The sequence below is a fragment of the Macaca fascicularis genome, chromosome 11 (assembly GCF_037993035.2).
Source record: "Macaca fascicularis isolate 582-1 chromosome 11, T2T-MFA8v1.1".
Classification (NCBI taxonomy): domain Eukaryota; kingdom Metazoa; phylum Chordata; class Mammalia; order Primates; family Cercopithecidae; genus Macaca; species Macaca fascicularis.
In genome coordinates this window covers 116,945,540-116,953,644 of record NC_088385.1, presented here as the reverse complement: position 1 = coordinate 116,953,644, position 8,105 = coordinate 116,945,540, and positions in this window count along the sequence as shown.

The window sequence follows — 8,105 nt, the reverse complement described above, 5'->3', positions numbered from 1 at the left end:
GGAGGCTGAGGCAGGAGAATCGTTTGAACCTGGGAGGTGAAGGTTGCAGTGAGCCGAGATGGTGCTGCTGCACTGCAACCTGGGCCACAGGGCGAGACTCCATCTCAGGGGTCGGGGGGAATAAAAAAAGGAATGGCAGGTCACGGCTGTGGGTATCTGGGCTCAGTCCCACTAGGGCCCTCTGGAGATTGCCTAGACCTGCATCAGGGCTGTCCCACCTAAGGGAATTGGGTTATTTAACGAGCAGTCCCCCAGCCTCTATTCTCTGAGAGCTCCCTCTCTTCTTTCTCTCTCTCTCACTCCTTCCTTTTCTTCATCCTTTCTACTTCCTCCCTCCTTTCTCCCCTCATGGACGTGAGCGCTTGACGCCATGTTTGCTTGTGGCCCCGCCCACAGCCATAGCTGATTGGACCAGGGATAAATAACTAGGCCAATCATTCCCCTTGAATTCCAGAACTGGGTAGTGGATCTGGGCTTGCACTTAAAGTGCGGAAGCCTAACCTTGAAGGCGGAGTTGGACCACGTGTCCTGGGAGAAACAGAGGAATCCAGTGTTTACAGAGACTCACAGTTGGTGCACAGAGAGACAAACAGAGGCGGGCCCATGCAGCTTCAAATTGAAAGAGCAGCTTCAGCTTAGGACAGTTTAGTTTCTGATTCTATTAACAGGTTCTCATGAGGTTGGGCCACATTTCCTGCACTTGAGTTCTGTGAGATAAGTGTTTCCTCAGAAAAACCTCCCTTTTCAGCTGAAGAATGTCACCTGATTTTCTGTAAATTGTAAACACATACACACACACGACTGAGAAATCCACCATTCAATCCCCAATCCCCATTTCTTCACACGTGGCTTCTTACTCCACAGAGAAACAGAGACCACCATTCTCAACATCCCACTTAGTCTATCATAATCTTTGAATGGCTCAGTTGGTTCCATCTTCTCTACATCCTTGCAACACACAAACATTTTCCCTTGACTCCATTGAAAACCATTCTTACCTCTCTTTCTTTCCTTTTTTAGATGGAGTCTCACTCTGTCGCCCACACTGGAGTGCGGTGGCGCTATCTTGGCTCACTACAACTTTCTTTTCCTAGGTTCAAGTGATTCTTCTATCTCATCCTTCTGAGTAGCTGGGATTACAGGCAGGCGCCATCGCGCCCAGCTAATTTTTGTATTTTTAGTAGAGACAGGGTTTTGCCATGTTGGCCAGGCTGGTCTTGAACTCCTGATCTCATGTGATCCACCCGGCTTGGCCTCCCAAAGAGCTGGGATTACAGGTGTGAGCCACCGCACCTGGCCTCTTAGCTCCCTTGTTCCTCATAGTCAAGCCTATAGAAAAAATAGTCCATGCCTGCTGTCTCCACTCTCTCCTCTCATTAGTCCTTACTTGCACTATTTTGTGGGAGAGCGTTTCATTTTGAAGATGTGACTCGGTCTGTGGGATATATAGGTTCATAGGTTCATAGACTATTCTGGGGTGGAGCACAGAATTCAGATATGATCTGGAGTTATAGATTTAGCGTTCGGTGATTTAAAAAGTAATGAATGCAGGCCGGGCGTGGTGGCTTACCTGAGGTCAGGAGTTCGAGGTCAGCCTGACCAACATGGAGAAACCCATCTCTACTAAAAATACAAAAAATTAGCTGGGCGTGGTGGCACATGCCCGTAATCCCAGCTACTTGGGAGACTGAGGCAGGAGAATCGCTTGAACCTGGGAGGCAGAGCTTTCGGTGAGCCGAGATCGCGCCATGGCACTCCAGCCTGGGCAACAAGAGTGAAACTCTGTCTCAAAAAAAAAGTAATGAACCCATATGGTAAAAAAAATTCAGATACAAGCAGGGTGATAAATAAATTGTCAAACACCGACTAATTCCCCCAGTTCCCTTCCCAGAGACCACCTTGTGTATCCTTCCAGATGTGCTAGCTTCATGGGCATGGGACCTGTGCAGTCATATGGGGACCCACACTTAGAAGGGATCTGAATTCGTTTAATGCTTTGCTGTCACCATTTTGAAATGTTTAACTTTTGAATAAGGGACTTCACATTTTCATTTTGCACTGGGCCTTACAAATTATGTAGTAGATCCTGTTTCCAGTTATATTCCATGCATAATTAAACATATAATATACATATATACTCCCTCCTCCCACCTGCTTTGCATTTAGCATTTGATTATTATTAAAACAATGTGTGCGGATGAAATTTCCCAGGGAGAAGATGCAATAGTCATTAGTGCTGTTCACCAAATATTTCTGCTTCTGCAGTTTCTGGATACATGGGGGATATATGCGGGAATTGCATTTCCTGATTCCTTAGTGGTTGGGTAGGACTAAGCGATTAGTTTTGACCAATGAGTAATGAGTAGAGAAGTGAGTACATTTCTAGGTCAGAGCTTTTTTTTTTTTTTTTTTTTTTTCTGGTAACTTTATATTCTTTCCATCACAAGGTCAGAACATTTAATTGCTGCTGTGAGACTGTAATTCTCTTCCCTCAGCCTCCCGAGTAGCTGGGATTACAGGTGCCTGACACCACGTCTGGCTAAATTTTGTATTTTTAGTAGAACTCATTAAAGAGTTCAAGACAGTGGCTGTTCCATTAGCCTTGATCTCTGAGTGACTAAAGAGAGCAGAGCCTTCTGGGAGACCCATGATGGACATGCAGTGTGGGTGAGAATTAAATCATCACTGTTATAAGCCATGAGACTCTGAGAGTGCTTTCTTATTTCAGCATAACCTGTCCTGTCCTGATAGGAACATAAAAAGTGCTGAGAGACAATTTGTTGGAACTGATATTTACAGGGAGAAGAGAGCCAGAGAAAGTTAAGACAAAGGTCGGATGCAGTGGCTTATGCCTGTAATCCCAGTACTTTGGGAGGCTGAGGCAGGAGGATCACTTGAGGCCAGGAGTTTGAGTCCAGCCTGGGTAACATAGCAAGACCCTATCTCTACAAAATTAAAAAAAAAAAAATAGCCAGGCTTGGTGGCATGCACCTGTGGTCCCAGCTACTCAGGAGGCTGTGGCAGGAGGATCACTGGAGCCCAGAAGTTTGAGGTGGCAGTGAGCTATGATCACGCCACTGCACTCCGGCCTGGGTGACAGAGCAAGACCCAGTCTCTAAAATAAATAAATTAAATTATTTTTTTAAAGAGAAAGGTAAGATAAAGAGTCATAGAGGTACAAATGAGAAACCAGGAGAACATGGGACCCAGGAGAGTCATAGAAACCAAGGGAAAAAACTGCTCCAAGAAGTAGAAAGTGGTCAGTGGTGTTGAATGGATCCAAGAGATCAAGTAAAATAAGGAATAAAATATATTCACGAAGTCTGGCTACTGAGAAGTCCTTGGTAACCTCATTGAGAACAGAATCCATGGAGTGGTGGAGGTGGCAATAGTGAAATAGCAGACAAGGGCTGAAGGAGTAGAGAGGGGAGAGCATGAGGGATCAGTGCAAGAGTTCAGCAGAAAGACAAACAGGCCAGGCGCAGTGGTTCACACCTGTAATCCCAGCACTTCGGTAGGCCGAGATGGGTGGATTGTTTGAGGTCAGGAGTTTGAGATCAGCCTGGCCAACATGGTGAAACCTTGTCTCTACTAAAAATACAAAAATTAGCCGGGCATGCTGGCGTGTGCCTGTAATCCTAGCTGCTTGGGAGGCTGGGGTAGGAGAATCTCTTGAACCCAGGAGGCAGAGATGGCAGTGAACTGAGATCATGCCATTGCACTCGAGCCTGGGCAACAGAGTGAGACTCCATCTCAAACGAACAAACAAACAAACAAAGACAAGAAAATAGACGTCTTTGAATGGTAGCAAGAGCAACACTAAAGTGATTTGCCTATTCTGGACATTTCCTATAAATGGAGTCATAAAAGAAGTGTCCTGGCTGGGCACGGTGGCTCCCACCTGTAATTCCAGGACTTTGGGAGACCAAGGCAGGCAAATCATGAGGTCAAGAGATCGAGACCATCCTGGCCAACATGGTGAAACTCCGTCTCTAGTAAAAATACAGAAATTAGCTGGGTGTGGAGGTGCGCACCTGTAGTCCCAGCTACTTGGGAGACTGAGGCAGGAGAATCACTTGAACCCGGGAGGCGGAGGTTGCAGTAAGCCGAGATCACGCCACTACACTCCAGCCTGGTGACAGAGCAAGACTCCATCTCAAAAAAAAAAAAGAAAAGAAAAAGAAAAAGAAAAAAAGGTATCCTTTTGCATCTGGCTTATTTCACTTAGCATAATGTTTTAAAGGCTCATCCATGTTGAAGCATGGGTCAGTGCTTCATTCCTTTTTTTTTTTTTTTTTTTTTTTGAGACAGAGTCTCGCTCTGTAACCCAGGATGGGGTGCAGTGGCCGGATCTCAGCTCACTGCAAGCTCCGCCTCCCGGGTTTAGGCCATTCTCCTGCCTCAGCCTCCCGAGTAGCTGGGACCACAGGCGCCCGCCACCTCGCCCAGCTAGTTTTTTGTATTTTTTAGTAGAGACGGGGTTTCACTGTGTTAGCCAGGATGGTCTCGATCTCCTGACCTCGTGATCCGCCCGTCTCGGCCTCCCAAAGTGCTGGGATTACAGGCTTGAGCCACCGCGCCCGGCCGCTTCATTCCTTTTTAAGGCTGAATAATATTCCCTTTTATGGACAGCCCCCTTTTGTAGATTCATTTGTCAGTGGATGGACATTTGACTTGTCTGCCTGTTCACTGCTGTACCCACTATTCCTGGTGCTCTTGGGAATGAATGAATGAATGAGTGAATGAATAAAACGGGCAGAGCTGTCCAAGGTCACAGAGCTGGTAAGATGTGAAATCAGGATTGGAAGTCAGACCATTAGTCCCCTAGAGCCAATGTTCTTTTTTTTTTTTTTTTTTTAAAGAGGGAGTTTTGCTGTCACCCCAGCTGGAGTGCAGTGGCATGATGTCAGCTCACTGCAACCTCTGCCTCCTGGGTTCAAGCAGTTCTTTTCTCCTCAGCCTCCCGAGTAGCTGGGATTACAGGTGTCTGATACCACGTCTGGCTAATTTTTATATTTTTAGTAGAGATGGGGTTTCTCCATGTTGGCCAGGCTGGTCTGGAACTCCTGACCTCATGTGATCTGCTCATCTTGGCCTCCCAAAGTGCTGGGATTACATGTGTGAGCCACCCTGCATGGCCAGGCCAATGTTTTAAGCATCAGGCTTTACCTGTGAATCTTCTCTTTTTACGGATGAAGATGACTTCATTACTTTTTTTTTTTTTTTTAGATATGGGAGTCTCACTATGTTGCCCAGGTTGGTCTCAAACTCCAGGACTCATGCAATCCTCCCACCTCAGCCTCCCAAAGTGTTAGGATTACAGGCGTGAGCCACCATACCTGTCTGATACTTCATTTCTTTTTATGGCTGAGTAATATTCCGTTGCATGGATAGAACACTTTTATCTATCCATTCATCCATTGATGGGCATTTTGGTTGTCTCTCTTTTTTGGCTATCATGAATAATGCCGCCATAAATATTGTGTACAAGGTTTTATGTGGATATATATTCTCATTTCTCTTGAATATGTACCTAAGCGTGGAATTGCTGGGTCATATGTTAACTTTGTTTCACCCTTAGAGGAACTGTGGAGCTGAATTTCACAGCAGCCACACCCTTTGACATTCCCACCAGCAGAGTATGAGGGGTCCAGTTTCTCCACATCCTCACAAACTCTTGTTATTGTCTCTTTTTAATTATAGTCATGCTAGTGGGTGTGCAGTGCTAGTTCATTGTGGTTGTGATTTGCATTTCCCTGAGGTGACTGTCTCTTATTCTCTGTGATGATGATGATGATGACAATCTAAATCTATAGAGGGTGGCAGTGTAGTTTACTAAGAGTCAAGGCAACTAATACTGGCTGTGTCTTCTTGGCCAAGTCATTAACTTCTCTGAGCCTGTTTCTGCATCTGTTCATAGGGTTGTGACAATTAAACAAAAAAGGCATGAGAAGCCCTTATCATGATGACTGACATAGGATAAGAGCTCCATAACTGGAATCAATTTTTTAAAGTAATCTTTTTGAATGTATTTTATATATGTATTATATATGTATATAAAATATACATATATGTATATAAAATATACATATATGTATATATGTATATAAAATATATGTATATAAAATACATGTGTGTATTTTTATATACATACTGTCCTTTGACCCTCAAAGTAACCACGTCTGAGTTTGGGATTTGAGATCTGGAAATGTGGATTCTAAAATCCTTCACCTCTTTGAGCCTTGGTTTCCTCATCTGTAAAATGGGAAGAATTGTTATTAGGAATATTAAATGAACTAATAAATGCAAAGTTGTTCAAGAAATATATGGCACATAGCAAGCCCTTCTTAAGTGTTAGTTCTTATTTTTAATAATGCTATCATTAGGAGTATCATTATTTGATTCCTATTTTTACTACTCAACAAATATTGAATGATAAACATATACACTGGGCTGGGCACGGTGGCTCACGCCTGTAATCCCAGCACTTTGGGAGGTCAAGGCGGGCAAATCACCTGAGGTCAGGAGTTTGAGACCAGCCTGGCCAACATGGTGAAACTCCATCTTTACTAAAACTACAAAAGCTAGTTGGGCATGGTGGTGGTATGTGTCTATAATTCCAGCTACTCAGTAGGCTGAGGCAAAAAAATTGCTTGAATCCGGGAGGTGGAGGTTGCAGTGAGCCGAGATCATGCCACTTCATTCCAGCCTGAATGACAGAGCAAGACTCCATCTAAAAAACAAAAACAAAACATGCTGAAATCGAAAACAAGACATGTTACTTAGACCAGCTATCATAGGACCAATGGAAAAGAGCATAATTAGTAAATGCCCCCTTCTGCATTAATACAGAGATTGCGTGTCATAATTCCGTGTAGCAGGTGATGGGACTTCCTGACATTCCTGGGCCCAGCATACAATTTCTTTCTTTCTTACTTTTTTCTCGAAAAAGTGAGATAGGGTCTCACTGTGTCACCTAGGCTAGAGTGCAGTGGTGTGATCACAGCTCACTGCAGCCTCAGCTTGTCAGGCTCATGTGATCTTCCTGCCTCATCCTCCCAAGTAGCTGGGACCGTAGGCACATGCCATGATGCCTGGTTAATTTTTATTGTTTTTGTAGAGACAGGGCTTTCCTGGCTAATTTTTATGTTTTTGTAGAGACAGGGCTTTCCTTACGTTGCCCAGCTGGTCTCAAACTCCTGTCCTCAGGCAATCCTCCTACCTTGGCCTCCCAAAGTGCTGGGATTATAGGTGTGAGCCACCATTCCTGGCCTACAATTTCTTTCTTTCTTTCTTTCTTTCTTTCTTTCTTTCTTTCTTTCTTTCTTTCTTTCTTTCTTTCTTTCTTTCTTTCTCTTTCTTTCTTTCTTTCTTTTTCTTTCTTTCTCTCTTTCTTTCTCTCTTTCTTTCCTTTCTTTCCTTTCTTTCCTTTCTCTCTCTTTCTTTCTATCCTTTCTTTCTTTCTTTCTTTCTTTCTTTCTTTCTTTCTTTCTTTCTTTCTTTCTTTCTTTCTTTCTTTCGAGATGGGGTCTTACTCTGTCGCCTAGGCTGGAGTGCAGTGGCATGATCTCGGCTCACTGCAACTTCTGCTTCTCAGGTTCAAGCAGTCCTCCCACCTCAACCTCCTGAGTAGCTGGAACCACTATGCCCAGCTAATTTTTTTGTATTTTTGGTAGAGACGGGGTTTCACCATGTTGTTCAGGCTGGTCTTGAACTCCTGAGCTCAAGCGATCCATCCATCTTGGCCTCCCAAAGTGCTGGGATTACAGGTGTGAATCACCATGCCCAGCCTACAATTTTTTAAAAGCAGATTATTGTAAATATAAAAACATTACTATGAGAACACCTTATAATAATGATGAGTATTTTTCTTTCACATGATGAAATCATAACTTACATGTATTTAACTCCCTCAAATTCAGTTATACATGTTCCATGGGGACATAGAGAGAGAGAATAATATAACCAGTACAATGATTCAGCAACTGGGTTTCCTGGAGTAAGTGTGAGATGGGATACTTGCATCTGGGGTTCCCTCCATCAATCTCTGTTCTCATGTGCTTCTCACAGAGTGAGCATCTTGCTGCTCTATCTTTAAATCTAGG